Consider the following 18,326-nt stretch of genomic DNA (forward strand, 5'->3'; position numbering starts at 1 on the left):
AGCACATACATGACCATCTACCATCACGTTGTGCTCCAAGCCTTAAAAAATGATATATTAGTATATTAAACAGTACACACACGCACACACGCACAAGGACATACATGACCATGTACCCTCAGTTGTGCTCCAAGCCTTCAAAAATCAAATAAATTGCAAAATGTAGGTGCACACACATGACAAACAATGAGAAATAAACATAGTCCAGCAATACATATTACATAGTAAGGTCCTAAATAACCATAGCTTTGCATAGCTGCATCATTGCATGACAAAGCAAAATAGGAAACTAGCAAACAACACGCATAGTGGTTCATAGTTATCTCACAAGTCACAACTGAAATAAATAGCTAGCAAACATAAAAAAGCACACATAGTGCAAAGCATTGAAGGCTTGAAGCCCCATTAAGGCTCCATCGGGTCCCCCTCCTCATCTTCATTGGCACCTTGTATCACCCCATCATCATCGGACTCGAAGTCTATGTCATCCTCATTGACAAGCCCGTGATCAGATTCTTCCCCGTTGGAAACAAATTCTTCCACTTCATGAAGTTCTCTCACTCTTGCACTTCTACGTAGCTCAACAAACTCGGAAGCTCCCATTGCATCAACCTCCTCCGCATCAACCTCCTCCGCAGCATCAACGTAAGCACCTTCACATATCCAATCTTGTGCCATGGAAGCATCTTCACCAAGAAGAACATCACAAGATGAGGAGTACTTCTTCCTCTTGTCTATCATTCTTCCATTGAATTGAATATAAACTAGATCGTCCCTACGATGCACGTCTAGTTTATTTCTCCTCTTTGCATCCACCTAAAAATTGCGAAATGAAGCTTAGTGATTTACATTCTGTCAAAAATAATATACGGGTCAGATTTGAGTATTTGCAAGTTGAGACTTACTTGTTCAAAAATGCTCCAATTTCTTTCACATCCGGATGAACTTGTGGTCAAGTTGAGTATCCTCAAAGCAATGTGCATCAATGTAGGAGTTTGTAGTCCATAAGTTGCCCACCACTCCCCTACATTTAAAGGAAAAATACAAAGTATTATGCATCAGCCCAAAAAATTCAGAATTGCAATATGACAATATTATCTTGGGAACAAGCTTACCGGCATTGAAATTTGCATTGCTAATTGCTTTGGTGGCAGCCACCTTCCCAAACATGCCTTCCTTCTTTTTAAATTTGGGCAAGTCAATGTTAAGCACTTTGTTTTGCTTCTCATCATCATCGAGATAAAATTGCTCAATAACTTCCATCAAGCCGGACATGACTTCCACATCGGTAAAGATGCTTGTGGTAGCATAACTATAATATGGATTCAAGGCATATGCAGCCATGTGCAATGGGGTATCTAGCCTCCCATTCATCTTGCTCTCCATGGCCGTTGTGATCGCCTTATAGTCCTTGTCCGAATTATCAACCGCAACCAATATTGCCTTCTTTGCCTCTATTATTTCAACATACATAGAGGCCATGGACTGTCCAAGGCCATCAGCCAACCGAAGTATCTTCACCAATGGCTCAAAAACGTTCCATTCCAAGTTTCAAACATACCCAAGCACAAGTGCACAACATTAGTATTTAACATATACACATGCATTCCAACATACACAAGCACAATTTGAAGTTTAGTAAACAATACCTTAATGCAAAGAGACACATTTTTCCAAAATGCCCTACTCATTATTGCGGCATGAGCCACCTTCCCTTTCTTTGTTCTCGTGTGCTTGCATCCTTCCCAAGTATCACTACAACACATTTCCTTTAGTTGCTTCCTCTTAGCATCAAGACTTTGCAAGGTAAGAAATGCCGACGCAAATCTAGTCACCCCCGGTCTAACAATGTCTCTCTTTTTTGTATAGGACCTCATCAAGGCCAATGTAGTATGATGTGCATAAAGGAAAGTAGTCATTTCTTTAGCTTTGGTTATTGTAGAACCAAAATGCTTCAACTTTGCAACCGCTTCTACCATCAAGTTGATGGTGTCAGTTGCACACGAGGTCCAAAATAACTTGGGCCTTTTATCTTTCAACATCACCTTTGCTCCCATGTTGTTTGAAGCATTATCCGTGACTACTTACACAACATTTTCAGCACCTACAAAACACAATAAGTAATTTTCAGCAAGTACTAAAATTCAGCAAGTAATAAACTTGAAAAGAAACGAATGAGAGCAAGTTGAAGATTATTCATACCTATTTTCTCAATGCATTCATCCACATAATTGAAAATGTATAGACTTGTATGTGCATCGGCCGACGCCTCCTTTGATCCAAGATAGACGGTCCCCAACTTGCAATGCACGCACAAGTTCATGATGCTTCTCTTTTCTTGTCTGTCCAAGCATCAGTCATGACAGAGCACCCCGTATCCGCCCTCTCGATCTCATGTGGCTTCAACAAATCCCTAGTCCTTTCCACCTCCTGCACCAACATCTTCTCCCTGATCATATATTGCGAGGGTTGCTTCCAATTAGGACCAAAGCGACCAAGAGCCTCACAAAACTGTTTGAAATCATCATCATTGATAGCATTGAAGGGTACATTTTTCTTTTACATCCATCTAGCCAAAATATTGCCCAACTTTGTAGCTTCTTTCCTTATCAACACTATCATTTATAGTCTGCTGTTTTTTAGATTTCAACGGGATCGAAGGATCAATTGGTGCAAGATATTGATCCATTGCCCCCTTCTTTGGAGTACCTTCACCAACTTCATTCAGCTGTTCTTGATTATCCTCGTTGACCTCTACGGTGACTGCAGCTTTAACTTCTTCTTCACGCTTTTGCTTTGCCAATTTCTTCCTCTTTGGTGCCTCGTGTGATGCAAAAGCTCGAGTAATCTGATCGTGTGTAGCTTGCATACACCTGGTCACAGCGCCTTTGAGCTGCCCAATGTGCTCCTTCATCCTAGTGACCCCTCCCGACATAAATTTTCCACAAAGCTTGCACTTGAGCCTTTGCGGATCACTAGGATCAATCAACTCGGCAAACTCCCAAGCCATGTCATCCGACTTCCTCTTAAGTGATGAACTTGCAACTTGAGATGAACCTGAACCAGCCATCTACATAAATAAAAGGAAACAACCATGCTTCAACATCTACATAAATAAAGGAAACAACCATGTATCAGCCATCTACATAGTTTACTAATGAAGCAATAATTGACTAATATAATTAAAATCTGCCTAAGCCATCTACATAACTCAACAAAAATAAATCAACAAGCATGCATCACTACTTGTCCAGAGAATAGAATCGGGAATGAGAAGAATCCATGCCGTGGCGTGTGGAGCTTCTGCTGCTCTCGATCGTGGACGAAGGGTTGGCGGGGGGTTGAGGCACGCCGCTGCTGGATCCTGGGGAGGGGTGTGGGCGGGGAGCTGCTCCAGACGTCCTGCTCCTAGGCGCCGCCGTGTGGAAGCCTCAAGGATGGGGCGCCGCTGTGTGGAGTCCTCAAGGACTGGGCGTGGCCGGCCGGTGCTGGAGACGGGGATGAGATGAGGGACGAGGTGCGGGGCGGTGCTGGAGACGGGGACGAGCCGACGAGGTGCGGGGCGGTGCTGGACAGGGGGACGAGGTGAGGGGCGGGCGAGCTAGGTCCGGCCGCCGGAGGAGGCCATGGTGGCGGCGGCGTGGTGAATCGCGGGGAGCGGCTGCTGGCGAAGCCCAAACGCCAAACTCTATCGGGACTCGGGAGGGATGTGTCCCGCGCGAGGGTTCTGGGGAAGGCGGTGCGCTACAGGAGATTTTTTGTGATTTCAGACAGGTGGGCCCCCTGGATTTACCGGCCAAAATCGCTCTGACTGCCGATAAATCGCTCTGACAGCCGATAAATCGGCCAGACCGATAAACTCAGGGGATATGCGTTTATCTTACCGGTTAGACCCCGATAAGCGATAAATCAGCCGATTTATCGGTATATCGGCCGATATTTTGAACAGTGCCCTTCACATTGTTCTTCTTCTTCTCCTTAGAAGCACCCTCTACCTCCTTCACAAAGGTTTGCTTAAGAGGAGGAGGTCGTTTGGCCTTGTCATTCTTCTTCTTGTTCTTGGACTTGGGCGTGTACCCAATCCCTTCCTTGGCCACAACTTCCTTTTGATTGCTCAAAAGGTCATTGAGATTCTTCTCGTCTTGTATGCAAGATACAAGGCCTTTCTCAAGTTGCTCCTTAAACTTTGCATTTTCCTCAACAAGATGCACATGCTCACAACGCGGGTTAGTAGCATTTGCATTATCAATTAAGACCATATGAGGAAAAGTGGCTTTCTCCTTGGTTAGCTTTACTTGGAGTTGATCATGAGACTCTTTGAGGCTAGCATGAACACCCTTCAAGACCTTGTGAGCCTTGTCAAGTAAGTCAAACTCCTCTTTGAGTCTAACAAGATCAACCCCAAGCTTGGCCTTCTCGGAGTTTAGCACACGAGATACAACAAGAGCATGATCAAGATCTTTCTTTAATTTAGCGTGGTCATCATCGTATGACTCCTCAAGAGCCAAACGAAGACCTCGCTCTTCCTCAAGAGCATTGGAAAGATCCAAAATCTCATCGGCATAGTCACGACTATGCCCCTCCATCTTAGAGATGGTATCTTCGTGAGCCTCGATCATGTCATTGGCTTCACCAAGTTGTTCCAAGAGAGCAACGAAGTGCTTCTTGGATTTACCCTTGAGCTTACTCATAAAAGACTCAAATTCATTCTCCTCCACATTAGACCTCTCATGTTCATCAATGCAATCCGTCAAAGAAGGATTATTAATGATGGTAGTTTTGATGTTGGGGGTTACCTTGTTGGTGGCTTTAGCCATGAGGCACTTGGCGGTGATGTTCTCATTGAGTGAGTTGAAGAGAGACACCCGTGGAGTTGTCGCAATGGCGACGGAGGTCATGGCAACCGACTCACCGTCTTCATCGTCCTCATTGTACTCTTCTTGTGCCACCAACCCCTTGGGAGGAGTCTTCTTGGTGAAGTTGCTCTTGTTAGGGAAGGACTTGGCCTTGTCTTTCGGATGAGCTTGCCACCATTGTCTTCCCTCTTCTCATACGGGCATTCCGCAACAAAGTGGCTCACATTGCCACAATTATAGCACGTCCTCACTCATTGCTTGACCTTCGCGCCACTTGATTTGTTCTTGTTGAAGTTGGGCCTTGTGTTCTTCTTGCTCCAAAATTGCCTTGAAGCAAGAGCCATGTGTCCATGATAGGCATACTTTGTATGTTCGGGATTGCTCTCCTCTTCTTCCTCTTCGTCCTCTTCTTCCACATTAACCTTGGCCTTCAAGGCAAGGTTGGCCTTCTTTGCTCGTTGAGAACGTAACACCGCATTGTCGGCGGTCTTGTCCAAGATACTCATAGCCACAAACTCATCCAACACTTCACTTGAGGACAGGGTGTGGAAATCCGGCCTTTGACGAATGACGGAGGACATGGCCTTGTTAGTGGGATCACCCACTTTCATCGGTGTGGTGGATAATTTAAGCCCTTCTAAGAATTTGTTAAACATGCTTTCAACCTCGGTCATCATGGAGGTTTTCAATGTGTCCAAAGCCACATTGAATTCCTCACGAGAGAGCGCGGTTCCCCCATCGGTCGTAGACGAGAATGGATTCACACCGGAGTGCTCAACCATACTCTTCGGATGACAAAGTCCTTAATAAAGAGATGAGGCTCTGATACCAATTGAAAGGATCGATATAGTTGACTAGAGGGGGGTGAATAAGCAACTAACAATTTTTGCTTTTCTTTACCAATTTAAAGTTTGCATCAAAGTAGGTTGTCTAGATATGCAACTAGGTGGGAAACCTATATGATGCAACAACAACAAGCACACAAGCAAGCAAGGGATATAACACAAATAATCTTGCACAAGTAAAGGCACGAGATAACCAAGAGTGGAGCCGGTGAAGACGAGGATGTGTTACCAAAGTTCCTTCCTTTTGAGGGGAAGTACGTCTCCGTTGGAGCGGTGTGGAGGCACAATGCTCCCCAAGAAGCCACTAGGGCCACCGTATTCTCCTCACGCCCTCACACAATGCGAGATGCCGTGATTCCACTATTGGTTCCCTTGGAGGCGGCGACCGGACCTTTACAAACAAGGTTGGGGCAATCTCCACAACTTAATTGCAGGCTCCCAACGACACCACAAAGCTTCACCACAATGGAATATGGCTCCGCGGTGACCTCAACCATCTAGGGTGCTCAAACACCCAAGAGTAACAAGATCCGCAAGGGATTGGTGGGGGAATCAAATTTCTCTTGGTGGAAGTGTAGATCGGGGCCTTCTCAACCAATACCTAAAGAATCAAAAAGTTGGATTGGCTAGGGAGAGAGATCGGGCAAAAATGGAGCTTGGAGCAACAATGGAGCTTGGGAGTGGAGAAGGTAGTCAATTCGGAGAAGAAGACTCCCCTTATATAGTGCGAGGACAAATCCAACCGTTATCCACTAAACCAGCCCACGACCTGCGGTACTACCGCACCAACACAGCGGTACTACCGCAAGGGCTCACGGTACTACCGCGGTGAACCACGGTACTACCTCTGCCACGGCAGAGCCTAAGATCCATCCTGAAACGCTAAGGCGAGGAGCGGTAGAACCGCTGACGCGGTACTACCGCGACCCCTTGTGGTACTACCACAAGGCAAGAATGGACTATGTCGGGAAGGCACGGACATATAAAAATACATCCGTGACTACTTCCGCTAAGTTTTGATCTGTGCAAAAATCTGATAAGGTACTACCGCAGGCCAGGCACGGATGTAAAAAATTACATCCGCGCCTACTACCGCTCCTGCGCCTGAGCCTGGCAAGAGCCCACGGTACTACCGCTCCCGAGGTGCGATACTACCGTGAGCACTTGTGGTACTACCGCGCTAGAGGCCGGTACTACCGCAAGGGCCTGCGGTACTACCGCTCCGGGGAGCAGTCCTACCGCATGCTCCAGTTCAGCAACACACGGAAACCTTCATTTTGCATAGACAAGGAAAGACGGAGGATGCTCCAAAGAGCCAAAGGAAAGGTGGTGCAAAAAGGAGTAGACGTGTACGTGATGATTCCACCCAAACCTTTCCAAAGCGGACCCCCTCTTAATAGTACGGCTTTCCTACGACTAAAATCTACCGAAAAGAAACGTAGAGACACGCCGTCTTCAATAGTCTTCGACGGGCACCAAACCGTCTTGTGCCTAGTCATGATATGTCTGAAATACTCCATGCACATGATTAGTCCGCAAAAGCATTGTCATCAATCACCAAAACGACTAAGGGATAAATATGCCCTTATAGTCATGATTACATCTTATTTGCTTAGAACGACGGTAGCATAAATAAGATGATCCCTCACTAAAATTTCAACAAAAGTGTTCCCCCCAACTGACCGTTGCGAAGGATCATTGTTTCGAAGCACCACCTGATGATTGGGTGTGATAGATTCTAACGTTCGCATACAACGGGTGTAAGCCAGATTTACACATGCAAAACACTTAGGTTGACTTGACGAGCCTAGCATGTACAGACATGGCCTCGGAACATGAGAGACCAAAAGTTCGAACATGAGGCCTATAGTAGATGCGATCAACATGGAGATGTTCACCGTTGACGACTAGTCTGTCTCACGTGATGATCGGACATGGCCTAGTCGATTCGGATCATGTATCACTTAGATGACTAGAGGGATGTCTATCTAAGTGGGAGTTCATTAAATAATTTGATTAGATGAACTTAGTCTAAAATTGTCTTTACAATCTATGTTGTAGACCCAATGGCCCACGCTAATGTTGCCCTCAACTTCAACGCGTTCCTATAGAAAACCAAGCTGAAAGACGATGGTAGCAACTATAAGGATTGGGTTCGTAACTTGAGGATCATCCTCATAGCTGCCAAGAAAGCATATGTCCTTGAAGCACCGCTAGGTGATGCACCCATTTTCCCAGCAACTCAAGACGTTATGAACGCCTGGCAATTGCGTAGTGATGATTACTCCCTGTTTCAGTGCGGCATGCTTTACAGCTTAGAGTCGGGGCTCCAAAAGTGTTTTGAGCAGCACGGAGCATATGAGATGTTCCAAGAGCTGAAAATGGTTTTCCAAGCTCATGCCCTGGTCGAGAGATATGAAGTCTCTGACAAATTCTATAGTTGTAAGATGGATGAAAACAGTTCTATCAGCGAGCATATACTCAAAATGTCTGGGTTGCACAACCGCTTGTCTCAACTGGGAGTTAATCTTCCAGATGACTCGGTCATTGAGAGAATCCTCGAGTCGCTTCCACCTAGCTACAAGAGCTTTGTGATGAACTACAATATGCAAGGGATGGATAAGTCCATTCCTGAGTTATATTCAATGCTGAAATCAGCGGAGGTGGAGATCAAAAAGGAACATCAAGTGTTGTTGGTGAATAAGACCACTAGTTTCAAGAAAGGCAAGGGTAAGAAGAACTTCAAGAAGGACGGCAAGGGAGTTTCCGCGCCCAGTAAGTCAGTTGCCGGGAAGAAGCCAAAGAATGGACCCAAGCCTGAGACTGAGTGCTTTTATTGCAAGGGAAATGGTCACTGGAAGCGAAACTGCCCCAAGTACTTAGCGGACAAGAAGGCCAACAACACCAAAGGTATATATGATATACATGTTATTGATGTGTACCTTACCAGCACTCGTAGTAGCTCCTGGGTATTTGATACCGATGCGGTTGCTCATATTTGTAACTCAAAACAGGAGCTGCAGAATAAGCGGAGACTGGCGAAGGACGAGGTGACGATGCGCCTCGGGAATGGTTCCAAGGTCGATGTGATCGCCGTCGGCACGCTACCTCTACATCTACCTTCGCGATTAGTTTAAACCTCAATAATTGTTATTTAGTGCCAGCTTTGAGCATGAACATTGTATCTGGATCTCGTTTAATGCGAGATGGCTACTCATTTAAATCCGAGAATAATGGTTGTTCTATTTATATGAGAGATATGTTTTATGGTCATGCCCCGCTGGTCAATGGTTTATTTTTATTGAATCTCGAACGTGATGTTACACATATTCACAGTGTGAATGCCAAAAAATGTAAGGTTGACAATGATAGTCCCACATACTTGTGGCACTACCGCCTTGGTCACATTGGTGTCAAGCGCATGAAGAAACTCCATGCAGATGGACTTTTGGATCTCTTGATTATGAATCATTTGACACGTGCGAACCATGGCTTATGGGCAAAATGACCAAGACTCCGTTCTCCGGAACAATGGAGCGAGCAACCAACTTGTTGGAAATAATACATACTGATGTATGCGGTCCAATGAGCGTTGAGGCTCGCGGAGGCTATCGTTATGTTCTCACCCTCACTGATGACTTAAGTAGATATGGGTATGTCTACTTAATGAAACACAAGTCTGAAACCTTTGAAAAGTTCAAGGAATTTCAGAATGAGGTAGAGAATCAACGTGACAGGAAAATAAAGTTCCTACGATCGGATCGTGGAGGAGAATACTTGAGTCACGAGTTTGGCACGCACTTCCGGAAATGCGGAATTGTTTCACAACTCACGCCGCCTGGAACACCTCAGCGAAATGGTGTGTCTGAACGTCGTAATCGCACTCTATTGGATATGGTGTGATCTATGATGTCTCTTACAGATCTACCGCTATCATTTTGGGGTTATGCTTTAGAGACATCCGCATTCACCTTAAATAGGGCACTATCTAAATTCGTTGAGACGACACCGTATGAATTATGGTTTGGGAAGAAACCTAAGCTGTCGTTTCTAAAAGTTTGGGGATGCGATGCTTATGTCAAGAAACTTCAACCTGAAAAGCTCGAACCCAAATCGGAAAAATGCGTCTTCATAGGATACCCTGAGGAAACTATTGGGTATACCTTCTACCTCAGATCTGAAGGCAAAATCTTTGTTGCCAATAATGGATCCTTTCTGGAGAAAGAGTTTCTCTCAAAAGATGTGAGTGGGAGGAAAGTAGAACTTGATGAGGTACCCCATCTTGAACCGGAAAGTAGCACAGCTCAAGAAGATGTTTCTGTGGTGCCTGCACCGACTAGAGAGGAAGTTAATGATGATGATCATGAAACTTCGGATCAAGTTGCTACTGAACTTCGTAGGTCCACAAGTACACGTTCCGCACCGATGGTACGGTAACCCTGTCATGGAAATCATGTTGTTAGACAACGGTGAACCTTCAGACCATGAAGAAGCAATGACGGGCCCGGATTCCAGCAAATCACTTGAAGCCATGAAATCCGAGATATGATCCATGTATATGAAAACAAAGTATGGACTTTGACAGACTTGCCCAATGATCGGTGAGCCATAGAGAATAAGTGGATCTTTAAGAAGAAGACTGACGCGGATGGTAATGTGACCGTTTATAAGGCTCGGCTTGTCGCTAAGTGTTATCGACAAGTTCAAGGGGTTGACTACAATGAGACCTTCTCACCCGTGGCGAAGCTGAATTGCGTCTGAATCATGTTAGCTATTGCCGCATTCTATGATTATGAGATCTGGCAAATGGACGTCAAAACGGCATTCCTTAACGGCTTCCTTAAGGAAGAATTGTATATGATGCAGCCGGAAGGTTTTGTCGATCCTAAGAATGCTGACAAAGTATGCAAGCTCCGGCGCTCCATCTATGGGCTGGTGCAAGCATCTTGGAGTTGGAACATTCGCTTTGATGAAATGATCAAAGCGTTTGGTTTTATACAGACTTATGGAGAAGCCTGTATTTACAAGAAAGTGAGTGGGAGCTCTGTAGCATTTCTCATATTATATGTGGATGACATACTATTGATGGGAAATGATATAGAACTTTTGGAAAGCATAAAGGCATACTTGAATAAGTGTTTTTCAATGAAGGACCTTGGAGAAGCTGCTTACATATTAGGCACCAAGATCTATAGAGATAGATCGAGACGCCTCATTGGTCTTTCACAAAGTACATACCTTGACAAGATATTGAAGAAGTTCAATATGGATCAGTCCAAGAAGGGGTTCTTGCGTGTATTGCAAGGTGTGAGATTGAGCACAGCTCAATGCCCGACCTCGGCAGAAGATAGAGAAAAGATGAGTGTCATCCCCTATGCCTGAGCCATAGGCTCTACTATGTACGCCATGCTGTGTACCAGACCTGATGTGAACCTTGCCGTAAGTTTGGTAGGGAGGTACCAAAGTGATCCCGGAATGGAACACTGGACAGCGGTCAAGAATATCCTAAAGTACCTGAAGAGGACTAAGGATATGTTTCTCGTTTATGGAGGTGCCGAAGAGCTCATCGTAAAGGGTTACGTCGATGCTAGCTTTGACACAGATCTGGATGACTCCAAGTCACAAACCGGATACGTGTATATTTTGAATGGTGGGGCAGTCAGCTGGTGCAGTTGCAAGCAAAGTGTCGTGGCGGGATCTACATGTGAAGCGGAGTACATAGCAGCCTCAGAGGCAGCACGGGAAGCAGTCTAGATGAAGGAGTTCATCATCGACCTAGGAGTTATTCCCAATGCATCAGGCCCAATGACTCTCTTCTGTGACAACACTAGAGCTATTGTCCTTGCCAAGGAGCCCAGGTTTCACAAGAAGACCAGGCACATCAAGCGTCGCTTCAACTCCATTCGTGAATATATTCAAGATGGAGACATAGATATTTGTAAAGTACATACGGATCTGAATGTCGCAGATCCGTTGACTAAACCTCTTCCACGAGCAAAACATGATCAACACCAGAACTCTATGGGTGTTCGATTCATCACAATGTAACTAGATTATTGACTCTATTGCAAGTGGGAGACTGTTGGAAATATGCCCTAGAGGAAATAATAAAGTGGTTATTATTATATTTCCTTGTTCATGATAATTGGCTATTGTTCATGCTATAATTGTATTAATCAGAACCGTAATACATGTGTGAATACATAGAGCACATCATGTCCCTAGTAAGCCTCCAGTTGACTAGCTAGTTGATCAATAGATGGTTGTGGTTTCCTGACCATGGACATTGGATGTCGTTAATGACGGGATCACATCATTAGAAGAATGATGTGATGGACAAGACCCAATTCTAAGCATAGCACAAGATCGTGTAGTTCGTTTGCTAGAGCTTTTCTAATGTCAAGTATCATTTCCTTGGATAATGAGATTGTGCAACTCCCGGATACCGTAGGAATGCTTTGGGTGTATCAAATGTCACAACGTAACTGGGTGACTATAAAGGTACACTACAGGTATCTCCGAAAGTGTCTGTTGGGTCAGCATGAATCGAGACTGGGATTTGTCACTCCGTATGACGGAGAGGTATCTCTGGGCCCACTCGGTAATGCATCATCATAATGAGCTCAATGTGACTAAGGAGTTAGCCACGGGATCATGCGTTACGGAACGAGTAAAGAGACTTGCCGGTAACGAGATTGAAAGAGGTATGGGGATACCGACGATCGAATCTCAGGCAAGTAACATATCGATGGACAAAGGGAATTGTATATGGGATTGATTGAATCCCCGACATCGTGGTTCATCTGATGAGATCATCGTGGAACATGTGGGAGCCAACATGGGCATCTAGATCCCGCTATTGGTTATTGGCCAGAGAGATGTCTCGGTCATGTCTGCATGGTTCCCGAACCCGTAGGGTCTACACACTTAAGGTTCGGTTACGCTAGAGTTGTTATGGGAAATTGTATGTGGTTACCGAAGGTTGTACGGAGTCCTGGATGAGATCCCGGACGACACGAGGAGTTCCGGAATGGTTCGGAGGTAACGATTTATATACGGAAAGTCCAGTTTCAGTCGCCGAAATGATTTCGGGGGATATCGGTATTGTATCGGGACCACCAAAAGGTGTCCGGGGGTCCACCGGGTGGGGCCACCTGCCCCGGAGGATTTAATGGGCTGAATATGGGAGGGAACCAGCCCCCTAGTGGGCTGGTGCCCCCCCCCAAGGGCCCAAGGCGCCTAGGGTTGGAAACCGTAGGGGAGGGGGTTGCCTCCCACCTTGCTTGGGGGCAAGTTTTCCCCTCCTGGCCGCCCCCCTCCCCTCTAGATGCATCTAAGGGGGCCGGCCCCCTCTTCCCTTCTTCCTATAAATAGTGGGGGTGGGAGGGCAGCCGCACCCCTTCCCCTGGCGTAGCCCTCCAACCCCCCCCCCCCCCAACACCTCCTCCTCCGTAGTGCTTGGCGAAGCCCTGCAGGAGAACCACGAGCTCCACCACCACGTCGTCGTGCTGCCGGAGTTCTCCCTCAACTTCTCCTCTCCCCTTGCTGGATCAAGAAGGAGGAGACGTCCCCGGGCTGTACGTGTGTTGAACGCGGAGGCACCGTCCGTTCGGCGCTTGGATCGGATCTTCCGCGATTTCAATCGCTGCGAGTACGACTCCATCAACCGCATTCTTGTAACGCTTCTGCTTAGCAATCTTCAAGGGTATGAAGATGCACTCCCTCTCTCTCGTTGCTAGCATCTCCTAGGTTGATCTTGGTGACACGTAGGAAAATATTGAATTATTACTACGTTCCCCAACAGAGAAAGCCCGACACCCAGCAATTTCAGCCCGCATGTGTTTTTTATGTGCGCTGCGATTTTCCTATTTGTTCAGAAAACTGCATATTTACAGATTGATCCCTATGGTTCGTGCATTTAATAACTCCACAACTGTGCATCGGATTGAAATGCTTTAAACATGTAAAATGCTTAGAATTTCACCTAGTTTCATAATTTGCAACTTTTTTTGACACATGAAACAGTAGGAGAGCCTCCTGCTGTGTAATTAAATAAATAAATGGGTGTATTGACATATGGTTTTTACAGGCCATCCCCTTTGGGGAGGGCTAGGGGAGCAGGAGTCTATAAAGAGGCTACAAAAGAGTTTAGAAAGGAAATTTGCTTTCCCCAACTCTATGAGTTAAAAGGGAGAGGTCTACTTTTAATCTTGAGATCCAGGATGCTTTAGTAGGTGTTATTCCTCTCAAGAGCTTATTGTTTCTTTCTTTCCAGATGCTCCAAGATGCTTGTAAGAAGATTGTCATGAACAGTGGCTTGTTCCAGGACATTTTTGCTAGGTTGATCCAATCTAATCTTGTGCCTTATGTATTCCAGCAAATGCCAAGGTCTGACCAATAGTTTTTGCTAAAGGAGCATTCAAAGAAGAGGTGCTCCACAGTTTCTTCCAAATTGGACTCGCAAAGGAGGCAGGTATAATCGTTACCAATGTTGTAGTGCCTTCGCTTCAACATGTTTCTGGAATTAAGCCTGACAGACAGTAAGAGCCAGCCGAACACCTTGATTTTCATGGTTGCTTTAGATTTCCATAGCCAGTTATAAGCCTGATGGGCCCGAACATCCTTGAAGTAAAAGTTGTAATACTTGTCGGCCGAGTACATCTCAGTCCCCCAAGTGAGGATCCACTTGTCAGCAGCATATTGGCTGTCCTGCAGTTGAATGTCTAGGACCAGCCGTTGAAGATCTCTTGTCTCTGCATGCGCCTGCACCGAGAGCGGAAGGTGAAAGGTTTCTCCTAGTCTCGTGGTCCCCAAGAAATCTTTGACCGAGAGATCCTCCTGAATAGCGAACAAGAAGGCCCGCGAGTGTGTTTCTGATAGAATATCATCAAGCCATAAATCTTTCCAGAAAAGAATATCCTTGCCTGTGTGCACTTGAGCTTTAGTAATCCCTTGATAGATCGGCATGAGTTTTGTTACATCTCGCCACCAGAAGGAGCCGCAAGAGTCAGATGCGTGAGGGATCTTGTTACTGTAGTATGTGTTCCATATTAGCTCAACCCAAGGCAGGTCCCATCGATTGTAGAATTTATGGAGGTATTTAAGTAAGGGCCATTTACATTTGTGCCCCTAACTCGAACCCACTACTCAGATTTGTCCCTAATTTCGAAGCATGCTCAAATTTGCCCCTCCACTGTTAGTTCACTGTGTAAAAATGCCCTTCTATGCCGTTATCGTCCGGTCAAAGGGCTTTGACCATCTAAGGGGCGTTTATTGGACATTTTGCCCCTGCCTCCATGTGTCACTTACATGTGGGACCCACTCAGAAAAAAAATAAAAAGGAAAAAATGTTTCTCTCACCCCCTCTGTCCCTTTCACTTACATGTGGGCCCCTCATGGCCTCTCTCTCACCTCCCACCTCTCTCCCTCTACCTCACAGCCTCTCTCTCTCAACTCCGGCGACCGCAAGCTGCTCAGATACCGTGCGCTGCAGCCGCCAGCTCCCCGAGCACCGCAGCCCTCCCTCCATCCATCCATCCCTCTTCCTCCCTCCCCCACGACCTCTCCCTCTCTCACCTCTAAAGAGCGCCACCGTCGCCGTTGCCTTCGTCTCCGCGCGGCCAACGGCAACCCCAAGCGCCTCCACCTTGCTAGGAAGCTCTTACGAGATGCCCTCATCCTAAAAGCCAACTAATTTGATGAGAGATGACTAGTGTCGAGTGCCACAGCACATCTTCCCCGCCTTCGACCTCGGACCGCCGATTTTGATTCGATGTCGTTGAAGCACGTCGAACGATTCCTTCTGCCAGAGGCTAGCTCGAGATAAAGGAGCATGTCCATGAGCACCGCAGGCCAGCTCTCTTCTAGCCCACGCAATGAATCGGGCAGGAGACACCCGTAGACGACGCCCCGGACCCCGTCCTCTGCCACGGTCGTCGTCGTTGACCTCCAAGATTCGACCGCCCCAAGCCACCGTAGACCTCCCTGACATCCGTTCCGCCATTGTTGTAAGGTCGCGCCCCTAACGCCCTCTTCCCCCTCTTGATTCTGCACCCGTAGCTCCTAGCATGAAGCCGCCCGCCATGACCGACCTCGGGTGGTCGCATGCGCGCGTTACCACCTATCTCTGCGGCGCCCAACTCGCTTGGTGTGCGTCGCGCAGATACACTGCGCCCCTCGGGCCCTCCTCTCGCGGTCGTCCGGCCACCAACGGTGAGCTGCCGGCAAGTGAGCCGCTCACGGCCAGGCATGTCTCGTCGTGGACCAATTTTGACCTTGACGGTGGGTACCGTGGCCCACATGTCAGGGAAGGGACAGGGCTTGTGTGTGAAAAAAAATATTTTGTTTTTATTTCGGTGGGTCCACCGGTAAGTGAGAGAAAGGGTGAGAGAGACATTTTTTTAACTTTGGGGTAGGTCCCATGTGTAAGTGAGAGAGATATTGCTTTTTTTACTCTGGGTGGGTCCCACGTGTAAGTGACATGTGCATGGAAGGGCAAATATGTCCAATAAACGACCAGTAGACGGTCAAAGCCCTTTGACCGAACGGTAACGGCATAGAAGGTCATTTTTATAAGGGGAACTAACGGCAGAGGGGCAAATTTGAGCACGCTTCGAAATTAGGGGCAAATCTGAGTAGTGGGTTCGAGTTAGGGGCACAAATGCAAATGGCCCATGATAAAATCATTAGTATATGAGATGTATGATATAAAAAATATCGTTAGAAACCTCTTTCACATATGATTTCGATGGTATGCTTTGTGTTACATGCATGTCATATATCATTGTGCTAACCCGTGGTCAAAGATAACCTTGAAAAATGTATTAGGCCCTATATAAGTGGAAGGAGGGAGTAGCTCAAGTGTTCTTAGTGATCACGTTTTCCGGATCTTTGGATATCGTTAAGTGTAAACGATATTCCTAAAACAACATTGAGATTATGACGTTGGAAGAACGATCATATTGAATCGACCTAAACTTGTTTGTTATGAATTGAGATAATATCGTCTATAATCAATTGTAATAATATGGAGTGTTAACGTGTGATTTTTCTCCTTAGACCATGAGAGTATCGTGGTCGCTTCTTACCGTATGGTGGGTTTTGGGGTTGCTCAAACGTCAGCTATAACACGGTAATCATAACGACAACTTACAGGTTAATCGGAAAGTTTGACAGGTGCTTGGATAGCTCGAGAATGGGATTTGCTCCTCCAACGATGGAGAGACATTCTTAGGGCCCTCTTGGTGTGATGGCATCGATCGTCGTCTAGCCAAACATAGGTGACTTCGTCACGGGATGCCGAAACACAATAACGAGAAAGAAGAACAAAACCGGTAATGAGGATTTCAGTATAGTGAGCATTGTGATGACTCAAGAGGATATCGATGCATCCCGGGTTTTGTGAAGTATCGTGAAGCAAAGGGAACATCACATGATAACCATAGGTTCACTCGAATATCATTTGTGTGATCATAGGGATCGATATGGACGTCCATGATCCCGATGTCGGTCATTGAACGAACGGTTTCATTCATGTCTATGGATTACCGAACCTACAGGGTCACAAGCTTAAGGAAATCAAGATATGTTGAGTGTTAGTAGGATGGGAGTGATGAGAATATATTTGTGAAATTGTTTCATTTATATTCGGAATATATTCGTGGAGGCGTATCCCGGGTCGATTCCTACGGCCAACCTTGCCGGCGCGTGCAAGTTGTTCCATGAAATGCCACTGCCGATGCTGACGGTCGACGACCCTGACTACGCCGCTTTCATGGAGAGCGTCATCTTCGGGGGCCGTGGTGAGGCCTTCAACTTCGACGGTCAAGGCCATGCTTTCGATCCTGACGCGACCCAAAGCCAGGACGGTCGCGGCCAGTATGGTGATGACCTATTCGGTGGCCATGATGAAGATGAGATCGACGACCATGGCAACTCATGGCATGAAGATGATGACATGTATTGTGAAGATGAGGAAGAAGAGATCGACATTGCGGAGGAGCCATTGGTGTTTATCGATGAGCTCACCCAAAGGGTCAAGGCACAAAGGAGGCAAAGCATTCGCACGGGATTATACACCCAAGAGGAGGACACTTTGATTTGCGAGAGTTGGATGAAGATAGGCCAAGATCCCACAAAAGGTGCCCAGCAAAAAGGATGTCTTTTGGACGAAAGTTCACAAAACTTTTCATGAGCGAAGGAAGTTTGCCCCATACCAATTTGTGAGCACCCGCAGCATCAACTCAATCCAAAAGAGATGGGGGTTCACTCAACAAGAGCGCAACATGTATTGTCCCGCGCTTGAGAGCGTCCAAACCCGTCCCGTGAGTGGCCTAGACGTTGGTGACTTGATATGAACCAGAGAGGAAGGCTTGGTTCGTGAACGGGCAGAAAGAGATGTTCGCCCAAGACGGCCTGAACTAGGTGAGACCTCGGTCGTGGACTATGGTCGTTCATTTTGAAGGCTGGCTAGTGTGCCGGCAGCTGGCTTTGTTGTCGTCGCTAAAAACTTGTTCATTGTGAAGGCAATCTAGTGTGACGGCCGCTGGCTTTGTTGCCGGCGTAAAAAACTTGTTCATTTTAAAGTTTGGCTAGTGTATCAGTCACTAGCTTTGTTGGCGGCGTT

Source organism: Triticum aestivum, chromosome 5D (assembly GCF_018294505.1).
Source record: "Triticum aestivum cultivar Chinese Spring chromosome 5D, IWGSC CS RefSeq v2.1, whole genome shotgun sequence".
Lineage (NCBI taxonomy): Eukaryota > Viridiplantae > Streptophyta > Magnoliopsida > Poales > Poaceae > Triticum > Triticum aestivum.